The sequence below is a fragment of the Neoarius graeffei genome, chromosome 25 (genome assembly GCF_027579695.1).
Source record: "Neoarius graeffei isolate fNeoGra1 chromosome 25, fNeoGra1.pri, whole genome shotgun sequence".
Classification (NCBI taxonomy): Eukaryota; Metazoa; Chordata; class Actinopteri; order Siluriformes; family Ariidae; genus Neoarius; species Neoarius graeffei.
In genome coordinates this window covers 47,584,380-47,597,155 of record NC_083593.1, presented here as the reverse complement: position 1 = coordinate 47,597,155, position 12,776 = coordinate 47,584,380, and the positions used below count along the sequence as shown (strand labels likewise).

The 12,776-nt window shown below is 40.9% G+C and overlaps 1 protein-coding gene across 6 annotated transcripts in view; it reads left to right on the top strand.

The window, feature by feature from the left end:
• r3hcc1 (R3H domain and coiled-coil containing 1) overlaps positions 1-12,776 on the top strand; it is a 108,476-nt gene that overhangs the window by 25,710 nt on the left and 69,990 nt on the right. For 2 of the 6 annotated variants that reach the window (XM_060908787.1, XM_060908789.1), the window contains exon 9: positions 10,698-11,159. The exons of 2 other annotated variants lie outside the window; for them this stretch is intronic. The gene's annotated coding sequence lies outside the window, so the exon portion shown is untranslated. Of the gene's footprint in view, positions 1-5,705; positions 5,767-10,697; positions 11,160-12,776 lie in introns of those variants that run through there. 2 more of the 6 variants (XR_009651553.1, XM_060908794.1) reach the window with 2 other exon arrangements.

Here is a 12,776-nt window from a genome sequence, read left to right as displayed (position 1 = left end):
CAGTTCATGGACAGATGTCCTGACATTTTCCTTTAGAATTCACTGGTATAATTCAGAATTCATTATTCCATCGATGATGGTAAGCCGTCCTGGCCCAGATGCGGCAAAACAGGCCCAAACCATGATACTACCACCACCGTGTTTCACAGATGGGATAAGGTTCTTATGCTGGAATGCAGTGTTTTCCTTTCTCCAAACATAACGCTTCTCATTTAAACCAAAAAGTTCTATTTTGGTCTCATCCGTCCACAAAACATCTTTCCAATAGCCTTCTGGCTTGTCCACGTGATCTTTAGCAAACTGCAGATGAGCAGCAATGCTCTTTTTTTGGAGAGCAGTGGTTTTTTCCTTGCAACCCTGCCATGCACACCATTGTTGTTCAGTGTTCTCCTGATGGTGGACTCATGAACATTAACATTAGCCAATGTGAGAGAGGCCTTCAGTTGCTTAGAAGTTACCCTGGGGTCCTTTGTGACCTCACTGACTATTACACGCCTTGCCCTTAGAGTGATATTTGTTGGTCAGTAACTCCTGGGGAGGGTAACAATGGTCTTGAATTTCCCCCATTTGTACACAATCTGTCTGACTGTGGACTGGTGGAGTCGAAACTCTTTAGAGATGGTTTTATAACCTTTTCCAGCCTGATGAGCATCAACAACGCTTTTTCTGAGGTCCTCAGAAATCTCCTTTGTTCGTGCCATGATACACTTCCACAAACATGTGTTGTGAAGATCAGACTTTGATAGATCCCCGTTCTTTAAATAAAACGGTGCCCACTCACACCTGATTGTCATCCCATTGATTGAAAACACCTGACTCTAATTTCACCTTCAAATTAACTGCTAATCCTAGAGGTTCACATACTTTTGCCACTCACAGATATGTAATATTGAATCATTTTCCTCAATAAATAAATGACCAAGTATAATATTTTTGTCTTGTTTGTTTAACTGGGTTCTCTTTATTTACTTTTAGGACTTGTGTGAAAATCTGATGATGTTTTAGGTCATATTTATGCAGAAATATAGAAAATTTTAAAGGGTTCACAAACTTTCAAGCACCACTGTAGCTGGTTAATTTGGACACTATTAATTAGCATGTAAAAACGGAGTTACACTAACATGAATAACGTTAACTTATCTGAAGTCCTTTCAGAAATATGTTTTCGCATAATCTTGCCAAATAAACAGAATGTAGAAATCTTTCTTTTCTAGTAGCGTTAGCTACCCAATATGATTTTGAGTTTGAAAAGAGTTTGCTAGCATGTCAGGTGGAGCTCTACTGACTAGCTAGCTTAATGTTAAACCACCATGATGGCACAGCATGTGTTAATTTTGTAAATCCAGTCGGTTGCTTCAGATGCATTAAGTTTTGTGGCAATAATACAACAATGCACTGACAGAAATTGTACTTTTAATATAAGTAAAAATTTGACTGTACAACTTTCACTTGTATCGGAGTAACATTTGACCAGTGGGATCTGTACTTTGACTTAAGTAATGAATTTGGGTACTTTGTCCATCTCTGGTGCTCAAATTGTAAGAAAGTTCTCATAATTAATAATATTGTTCAAAAGTAATGTCTTGAGACCAGTCTTGAAGGTTTCATATGAGTCAGCTTTATGAAAGGACAACAGGAGCTTATTCCACAGTCTTGGTCCAGCTGATGAAAATGCTCCATCACCGTAACTTTTGGTGTTGGTCCTTGGAGCAGCCAGGAGCTTCTTTCCATTCGACCTCAGAATGCGAGCGTCGGAATATACACGCAACAGTTCCTCTAAGCATATCAGAGTGAGTCCATGTAATGATTTGTAAACCAGCATAAGTAACTTATACTTGATGCGGGCATTAACTGGCAATCAGTGTAGCCTCTTCAAAACATTGGTGATGTCTTCACCATGTTGAGGTTGTGCTACAACTCTGGCAGCTGAGTTTAGGATACAATGGAGTTTCTTGAGCTTGTACTCTGGCAGACCATAAAGCAGGCTGTTACAGTAATCCAGCCTTGATGTAACGAAGACATGGAGCATCCTCTCAGCAGTTGGCTGGTCCAGGTACTTTTGAATCTTGCTAATTTGACTAAGAGCCATGAAGGAGGACTTGCAGCAATTGCTGATCTGTTGCATGTAGGACAAGTTGTGGTCAAACAATACACCAAGATTAGGAGCTTCAGGCATTAGTGAGATTTCTGAGCCTCCGAATCGTACGTCCGACATGGCAAAAACAGACGGCAAGAACTTAGAATGGATCAGTAGCAGTTCGGTTTTGTCATCGTTTAGAACTAGTTTAGGTACCAGGTCTTTATATCATTCAAACAGTTCTGTAGCACATAAACGGCATTATCGTGGCCACCCTTCTCAGTGATGATATACAACGGTGTATCATCCACGTATGTCATGGCAGATAATCCGTGAGCAGCCAGTATGTCTTCAAGCAGAACAACATGAAGGCAAAAGAAGATAGGACCAAGGACGGAGCCTTGGGGGACACCACAATCAAGTTTGTACGTAGATGAGGTCGAGTTCATAATACTGACAAACTGGTGTCGATTCTCAAAGTAAGGTTGGATCCAAGCCAGTAAGAGGCCAGAGAAGCCAAATCTTTCAAGTCTTCGCAGCAAGCAAAGCCTCAAAACCCTTTACAGCTCTGAGCAGATCATCATGGACACGAAGCAGTGCAGTCTCAGTGCTGTGGTGTTGACGATAGGCTGATTGCATCTTTGGATACAAATTGCAAGGTGGTGATATGGACCCTTTTCACGTGACGTCACGACAAACACGGCCTCCATTTTGGACATGTACTACCAGTAGTTTACCACAGCCAACATTGAGGAACGGCAGCAAAGAAAGTTTTTACTTTCAGCAAGACTTCCATCATGCCACTATATTGTTGTGCACCTGGATGTAGTAACCATCAACAAACAAGGCAAGGTTTATCATTTTATCGGATCCCGACGGAGAAGATGGATAGCGACCATTAACAGGAAAGATTGGCAGCCCTCGGCATACCAACGCTTGTGTAGTGACCACTTTGTTGGAGGTAAGACGAATAAAATTAGCCAGAAAAGGCATTACATTGCTGTTAACATTCTGTGGCGGCGAGTGTGTAACCAAATAGGTTAAAATAACCCATTGTAACCTCTTTGTTCTTCTGTAGTAGCTATTGTTGACTAGCTAATGTCAACAACATATGTTACTGTAGCAATGTTTACGTTCAGTCATTTGGATGACTGTTAAAACCTTTCAGTCTCAAGTTTTTCCTTTACTGTATTTACTAGTTTACTGTCATTATGATCTGGCAGCTATTTACACTGGATCCAGTGTAAATAGCTGCCGGAGCCAACGTCCGAGGTTCCGGAGCGTGCTCCGGCTTGCTCCCCCTCAAATTAAGCAGCGCGCTCCGGCTTGCTCCCGGAGTGCTCCGGCCGAGGTTCCGGAGCGCGCTCCGGCTTGCTCCCCCTCAAATTAAGCAGCGCGCTCCGGAAGCCGGAGCGCGCTGCTTAATTTGAGGGGGAGCAAGCCGGAGTGTACGTCAGTGAACAATCCTGGTGGAAGCAGGTAAACATCGTTCTCTAAGCCTGCTAACCTCAATTTTTGCAAATACCTCTCCCTCTGCTCGCCCTGTAAATGCCCTACGTCGCTGGATAGTGAAGGTGTTTTCTGCATCTCGCTCCTCTTTCTTTTATGTTTTTCGTTTGTCGCCTTCCTCGTATTCAAACTGATTCGAGCCGAAGTCCACTACATGTCCAAAATGGTGGTCGCGTTTACGAAGGTCACGTGACTGAAAAGGGTCTATAACTGAGGTGTAACAGCGCGTTCCAGAACTTTTGATAGGAAGCTGAGATTAGAGATCGGTCTATAATGGTTCAGAACATCCAGATCTCCTGTTTGGTGGGGTTATGCTGTAACGGACGAACGGTTTTGAAAAAAAAAAATTTGCTCTGATAACTTTTATGAAGCTTTGTCTGAAGATCATCTGTGCCAAATTTGATTGGCTGTACGAATACTTTTGCAAATCAAAAAGCCAATAAATAACTTTTGTGAGGCTTGGTTTGAAGATCATCTAAATTTGGTGAAGACTGGACAAAATCCAACATGGTGGCCACTTCTTCCCCTTAGGACCTCTCACGGTATCACCAGACACAATTTTTAAAAAAAATAAACCAATCTAAACTAAACACAAACAAAATTTCGCAAGCCGATAGCAGATTTTTTTTCTCACAGCGGATGAGATGTTTCCTCCCGCCAAAGAGAAAAGGTGGAAATCCCATTTGTAGTGCAGTCGAGAAAACAGGCCCAGGCATCTGATGTTTAAAGCAAACATGCCTTAAAAATGTAATTTTTTTTGTTGTGTCGTCTGATTTGGTTTGCTGTCTGGCTTTTTTGTGTGTGGTGTTAATTTTGTAGTGTTATGCATGGGTGTACTTTTTGTACTCGGGCTGACTGTGCACCCGCAAACGATATATACAGGTGTGGTGAGGATGACCCCAGTTACTGTTCACTTTCAGCTGCACCAATCGCATCTGCTCCATTCCAGAGTCCTGTGAAATAGACAGAGTGAGAATCGTTTTTAAAAAGCAGACTACACGCAACCAGCCAGTAAGGAGGAAGCAATATGGTGCTTTAAAGAAAAAGTTATTCTCACCATCACTTTAAAAGTCTGAATGGGATTGCCTTCATAGTTGTAGAAAAACATCCCTAACAGCTTTCCCTCTTCAGACTCATGGCGCATCCCCTGCAGAGAGAATACACAGTTCATTCAAGGTTTTATCGATTCATCTGTCTATTTATCCATCGATCACTCCAAAACGTGTGTGTGTGTAGTGCAGACTTACATAAATGCTGAACTCTTTGGGAGCATTATTGATGTGTTCATCAGTTGAGAGCTGTCTGGGCAGATGTTCCAGAGTCACGTGAGTGATGTGGACAGGATGTGCCAGAGCGATGGTGGCAAAACCCTTATTACCCTTAAACGCCCAACACTTTCCTGGGGACACTTCCGGCTGAGGAAGGAGAAAAGAAGCAATAAGGATGGGAAGACGATAGTAAAAAAAAAAGAAGAAAAAACCCAAAAACTTTTTAAAAAATAAAATTACAAGTTTCATATATTAATTAGTTAGCTGGATGTGAGACTCACATTGTGAGTGTTTTACTGGGAATTACGCCACTCTCATTTTTCATACAAACTACATCTACATAAATCGATGAATTATTTTGATAAATTTGGCTCCTTTTTGTTTGTGAATGTGTCTAGATTATAAAAAGAAAATCACATGTTGGCTTGAAGATGTGAAGTTTATCTTCTTGTGTTGAAAAACTTTGTATTTTTCATACGAAATGCATCATAGATCTGAGTGACATATTTTCCAATATCTTCACTCCAATGACATCACTCTTAATGTTTTCCCACTGACTAGACGCGCATTGCCAAAATGGTGAACTGGTTCAAAATTAAAATTCTTTTGATTAACTTTCATTTTTTGTGTGTGTGTGTGTGGATGTGTCCATATAATATAAAGAACATTACACGGTAGTGCGAATATATGAAGTTTATCTTTTTGTGCTGAAAAATACAAGGTGTTTCAAAAAATGATTTCACAATCTAATAACTTTGCCAATTCTCGTTCAGTTGACCTCAAATTTTAGCAGCATGTGTGGAAACAGGTCAAAATTTTATCTTTAATGTTTTTTGTTTTTATCTTTTTAGGTATAGAAATGCCATTCATTGGAAAAGAGAAGAGGCGTTTTGTGTGTTAGAGTACACTCGAACAAGACTGTGCAGCGTGCATTCATGAGAGAATTCTCTAAAAAAAAATGCACCAACCGCAATGCAGATTTGGACGTGGCATAAAAATTTGTGAAATCGTTCATGGAATCCACATACCTTGGAATTTCTCATTCAAATTTTGAGGAATAAATCTTGTATTGCTCAACATTAAGCCTGTTCAGTTTCATTTGCCTAGACCAGTGATTCCCAGCCACTGTGCCGCGGCACATTAGTGTGCCGTGAGAAATTATCCAATTTCACTTAATTGTTCCGAAAATTATTATTTATTTACTGCAAATAATTTGTCTTCGCTCGTCTATGCCAGCGACATATAGTGACAGGCAGAACAATTAAATATTCATCCACTACATGGCAGCAGGTAGCTAATTAACCTGTGTATCTACCTGTTGCCATTCAAACAATAGAATTAGTAATGCTTCAGGTGTGACAGCGGTGATAGCGATGGATAAATATTTGAAAAGAAAAAGTGCACAAGCCAAACTGGGTCCTGGAGAAAATTCTGACCCAGATGAAGGCCCTAGTATGAGCAGAGGTCAGAAGAAAGCAAAAAAGGTGATTTTCCACAACCTATCTATGCGAGCTGGGCTTTTCAAGCATGACTGCTATAAAAACTAAAAAAAAAAAAGGAGAGAGACTCAGCGCTGTTGAGGAAGATCTTTGTGTGTGTCTTTCTTCAATTCCTGCAAGTATATCAGCTTTGTGTTCAACTAAACAGGGCCAGGTTTTTTGTGACATTTTTGTTTGGTGGTGTGCCTTGAGATTTTTTGAATGTAAAATATGTGCCGTGGCTCAAGAAAGGTTGGGAAACACTGACCTAGACTATGGAGTTTCTGGGATATTTACATCTCAAATAATATCAAAATTTTTTGAAACACCTTGTATATCACTCATTCACTTCGCTCACTCATGAACATGATCACCACTCGAAGATAAACTTCATATCTTTGCGCAACTGTATAATATCCTCTCTCTCTCTCTCTCTCTCTCTCTCTCTCTCTCTCTCTCGTATACCGGTAAATGAGTGAATCTCTTATTCATTTTTTAAAAACAATAATATGATTGAAATCCATAAAATTCTGTTTTTATATATGCCATGTGGTAGTTAGTTTGAGGTTAGCTTTTGGAGTTTGACACAAAATGGTGGATTGCCCAGTTTTGACGACAACAGAATTGACAGTGACTAACAGAGTCAACACTTGAAATGTACCCACAATTATAGAATGGACCGTGTGTGTGTGTGTGTGTGTGTGTGTGTGTGTGTGTTACCTGAATAATAGTGTTAAGTTTTTCAGCTTTGCAGGAGAGCGGAAATCCAAAAAGCATCACACAGTCTGAGTTAGACACGTAGGTATCTGAGGTAAGAGACGAAATCACAGTGGTGCCTGCACACACACACACACACACACACACACAAGTAAAGTCTTCTGTTATGACAACAGAACTGACGGATACATGTAGTAACAGCAACAAATGAATAGAATGGAGAAGAAATTGTGTACCTGAAGACTCGAGTGCGTAGTCCATCATTCTTGTTCCGTCGTTCTTGTAAATGTCTAGTTCTTTCTGAAAAAGACAGATACCCACAATTACATTTATAGGTAATTTTGAAATTCATCTCATGTCATTATCTCTAGCCGCTTTATCCTGTTCTGCAGGGTCGCAGGCGAGCTGGAGCCTATCCCAGCTGACTACGGGCGAAAGGCGGGGTACACCCTGGACAAGTCGCCAGGTCATCACAGGGCTGACACATAGACACAGACAACCATTCACACTCACATTCACACCTACACTCAATTTAGAGTCACCAGTTAACCTAACCTGCATGTCTTTGGACTGTGGGGGAAACCGGAGCACCCGGAGGAAACCCACGCGGACACGGGGAGAACATGCAAACTCCGCACAGAAAGGCCCTCGCCAGCCACGGGGCTCGAACCCGGACCTTCTTTCTGTGAGGCGACAGTGCTAACCACTACACCACCGTGCCGCCCGGCGCCCGCAGTTTTGAAATTAAAAAAAACAAAAAACACCAGCCTTTCCCTCAGTTTTCCATCTCCACTCTATCTGTACCTGCAACACTGTTAGGGTAGTTGCAGAGTCCACATGTGCGCGTGCACACGCACGCACGCACACACACACACACACAAAAAAAAAAATCCCCCAACTAATCATTATTTTTCGTCACATGCAGTACACAGAATAAAGAATTTTTAGACACACATGGTCTTCTCTCACAGCATCAGTCAGGTTTTTAGGAAAAAAACCCATAATACAATAAGTGCAGCTGTTAAAGTTGTAAATGATATGATTGAGGCACTGGACTGTAAAGAATATTGTGCAGCTCTTTTTATCGAATTATCCAAGGAATCTGACACAGTTGACCATGTCATCTTGGTTGATAATCTTCATAAGTTTGGCCTATCTAGGCAGGCTGTAAATTGGTTTGTATAAATACACATTCAGATAATACCACAGTTTTGCAAGACTTATTTGATTGTTTTCCTCTGGTATATTACACTCCCGTTCAAAAGTTTGGGGTCACCCAGACAATTTTGTGTTTTCCATGAAAAGTCACACTTTTATTTCCCACCATAAGTTGTAAAACGAATAGAAAATATAGTCAAGACATTTTTCTGGCCATTTTGAGCATTTAATCGACCCCACAAATGTGATGCTCCAGAAACTCAATCTGCTCAAAGGAAGGTCAGTTTTATAGCTTCTCTAAAGAGCTCAACTGTTTTCAGCTGTGCTAACATGATTGTACAAGGGTTTTCTAATCATCCATTAGCCTTCTGAGGCAATGAGCAAACACATTGTACCATTAGAACACTGGAGTGAGAGTTGCTGGAAATGGGCCTCTATACACCTATGGAGATATTGCACCAAAAACCACACATTTGCAGCTAGAATAGTCATTTACCACATTAGTAATGTATAGAGTGGATTTCTGATTAGTTTAAAGTGATCTTCACTGAAAAGAACAGTGCTTTTCTTTCAAAAATAAGGACATTTCAAAGTGACCCCAAACTTTTGAACGGTAGTGTACGCGTCGTTTTTGTGTTTTATGTGGAAAGTGTGTGACCTTAGATAGGAAACGCTTTCCTTAAAGCTGACAACCTGGCATTTTTAGCCATCTAGGGTTATTTCAGGTTGCCAGTGCCCTCAGTCTGTTTTATTACCACATCTGCTACGGAGTAAGCGGGGCGAGGTATTGTTTTCGGTCGGGTTTCTTTGTTTTTTTTTTTGTAAATGATATTACAGGAAAACAGCTGGATCAATCGTCATGAAACTTTCAGGAAAGATCGGCATTGGTCTCAAATAGAACCTCCAACATTTTGAGGGTCATCCGGTCAAGGTCAAAATCGTTTTAGTTGTGTCTACTGCCTCATATCGAGGTGCTAGCCGCTACGTCATCGTGCTGTAAGAATGTACCGGTAAGCACAGCGATCATTCACTGCGCATGCACATGTTCGAATTAAAATGGCCGGTGAGTGTATACAATTTGGTTCACCATTTGAAATAAATAGATGAGACTAAAGAAATCACTTTCAGACATGTTTATGCTTATTACAGAGGGAAAGTGCGTTCCACTGAGCTCTAGTGCCGGGCCATTTCCGAGAAATAAGAGTTTGAGTCATGGCGACAGCGTGTGTATGTCAGCCTCAGTTCGGAAGTTTCAGTTTTGAAAACTGTAAGAGGCAAGAGTAGAATAATATAAACTACAGACACTTGGTATATTTTACTTCTGTGATTTTTTTTAAATTGTTCATTTTTTCTTCATTTTTGTGGCTACTGCCTCATAGAGTAAAAATATATGCTATATTTACTGTATAGACATGGGATCAGAAAACTATTTTTTTATAAGCAGTAGCCACATGGACCTATAGGGTACCTTTTTTTTCACGATATCTTCCTTCATATTCATCTTAAAGTGCCATTCCACCATTGGATGTATTTTTTTGGCATAAAATACAATATATTTTATGACAACATGACTAGACAGAGAAATCTTTTAGCTTCAAAATGATATATCAAACATAATTTTTTGACAACGACAAGTATATTAATTTTGCGACCAAAGTCACCTACCCTTTTAATTTCCGCGCGGTAGTGAAACGTGATGTCATCGGCAGGTTCCCCTTCTTGTGTACCACGTCACGTGTGACGTGGCACAGATTATCAGCAATGGCGGATAGAACGCGATTGTCAGCTTCGGAAAAGAAGCGAAGGAAAATAGCAAGTGATGCCCAAAGGAGACAGTCGATGCTGAATATCGGCACAGCAATCGACAAGTGGAAATCGCGTTCTATCCGCCATTGCTGATAATCTGTGCCACGTCACACGTGACGTGGTACACAAGAAGGGGAACCTGCCGATGACATCACGTTTCACTACCGCGCGGAAATTAAAAGGGTAGGTGACTTTGGTCGCAAAATTAATATACTTGTCGTTGTCAAAAAATTATGTTTGATATATCATTTTGAAGCTAAAAGATTTCTCTGTCTAGTCATGTTGTCATAAAATATATTGTATTTTATGCCAAAGAATACATCCAATGGTGGAATGGCACTTTAAGTGCTACCGGGCGAGGTTTGTTTTGCCTGGCAACACTTGTTAAAATTTATGAAAAATATCTATTCAGAAAATTTAAATAGCGCTAATAAGGGGGTTATAAAGATTTGTTGTTGTTGCGAGTGACACAAAATTCTCTCTGCACCTGCAGCTCTTTCATGCTCCTTGTGGAGTCTTCTAGATGAAGTTTAAGGCCTTTCACTTCAGACCTAAGTGACTGTAAAAAGAGAATTATGTCATACGTTATACATGTGAACAATGTAGAAACTGTTTGATGTAAAAGGACAGTACAGTGAGCTTCAGCGATAAGGTTCTTACCTGTAACATGGATTCATGTTTCAGAAAACCCTGTCTGAGGAAAGCCATCTGTTCCTATGGGATGAAAAAACAGAAGTTATATCAGGCCAAGGACACACTCATCATTCATTCATTCAAATGTAAAGAACACATATATCTACATACAGTATTTCCATGACATCTGTATACTCCCCATAACTGGAATACACCCTCTGGTTCTTTTTCTTTTTTTAAATAAGGACCACAATCCTAATTTTTTAGGTCAAGGGCATCTCCATATAACATTAAAAAGGTGTGTTGATGTGTATCATATACGTCAGCGAACGTCTGTTATTTAAAAATATTTATCCCGGAGCGACCCAGCACGTCCTCCTCCACTGTGTCCACTTCCTTCCAAAAAGCTGTTCTGATGTCCATTGTCTTGCTCAGGCACATGATGTGATTCGTTCTTGTCATAAGGTAGTGAGTTCAAACAGCGGTCAATATGGTGGTTGCGTCATTGATGAATGTACCGATATTTTTTTATTTTTTCAAATTTCATGCCTTTTTAAGTGAGATTTATTATACTTCTTTTTTTGACGCTGCTCATAATCCATCCATCCATCCATCCATTATCTGTAGCTGCTTATCCTGTTCTACAGGGTCGCAGGCAAGCTGACTATGGGCGAGAGGCGGGGTACACCCTGGACAAGTCGCCAGGTTATTGCAGGGCTGACACACAGAGACAAACGACCATTCACACTCACATTCACACCTACGGTCAATTTAGAGTCACCAGTTAACCTAACCTGCATGTCTTTGGACTGTAGGGGAAACCAGAGGACCCGGAGGAAACCCACGCGGACACAGGGAGAACATGCAAACTCCACACAGAAGTGGAGTTCGAACCCAGGACCTTCTTGCTGTGAGGCGACAGTGCTAACCATTACACCACCGTGCCACTCATGCTCATAATCTGTTTTGATAATATTCATTTCCCATACATAAATTAATGCACGTAGCTTAATCTCCAGCTTAAATATGGATCTATTCAATCTACACATGTTCCAGACAGGTGCGTCCTTGGCACTGCGTCTGGAGCATGCTTTTGTTTTGATGGCTCAAAGGCTTCCCCCAAAACACTAGTTCTTCATTGGTGAGGAAAAAGAAATTTCAGCATGTGACTGGGGATACCCTAGTGCATTGTGGGTTGTGTGGGTATGCAGATTTCAAACCATATATACCACAGTTTGTTCAATACTCAAACCATACAATCGAACCATCAGTGAGTCTCGTGAATTTGTCACCAATTTTCCATGCAATTTGCACGATCTGCACAAAAAAGCATATGTAGCGAGACAAATTGATGTCTTGTGGCTAATATGGTGCTTTCATTTTGATTATGTAAGCTGAGGAACCAGTGTTTTGCTGCTTCTGAACACCAGCACCCCTCGTTTCAGAATCGTCAATTATATGCAAATGAGGTTAAAATATGCTAATATGCATATTTCCTTCATGGTGTTTATAGCCACGTTTTAAATGACTGACAGAAACATGGTTTGGCTCCTGAAAGCATTTTCAGCCAAACTTACTGGCCAAATATAAGATTAAAAAAAAATTTTTTTTTTTTTACATTATTTAGGCCTGGGCGGCACGGTGGTGTAGTGGTTAGCGCTGTCGCCTCACAGCAAGAAGGTCCTGGGTTCGAACCCCGGGTCCGGCGAGGGCCTTTCTGTGTGGAGTTTGCATGTTCTCCCCGTGTCCGCGTGGGTTTCCTCCGGGTGCTCCGGTTTCCCCCACAGTCCAAAGACATGCAGGTTAGGTTAACTGGTGACTCTAAATTGAGCGTAGGTGTGAATGTGAGTGTGAATGGTTGTCTGTGTCTATGTGTCAGCCCTGTGATGACCTGGCGACTTGTCCAGGGTGTACCCCGCCTTTCGCCCGTAGTCAGCTGGGATAGGCTCCAGCTTGCCTGCGACCCTGTAGAAGGATAAAGCGGCTAGAGATAATGAGATGAGATGAGATTATTTAGGCCTAATTAATGATTGTATGCAAAGTAGCCTGCATATGCAAAATAGATTGTTGAGAAAATTCAAAGATGTTCATGGCCCACAGAAACTTCCAGATATTATTCAAGCAATAAAA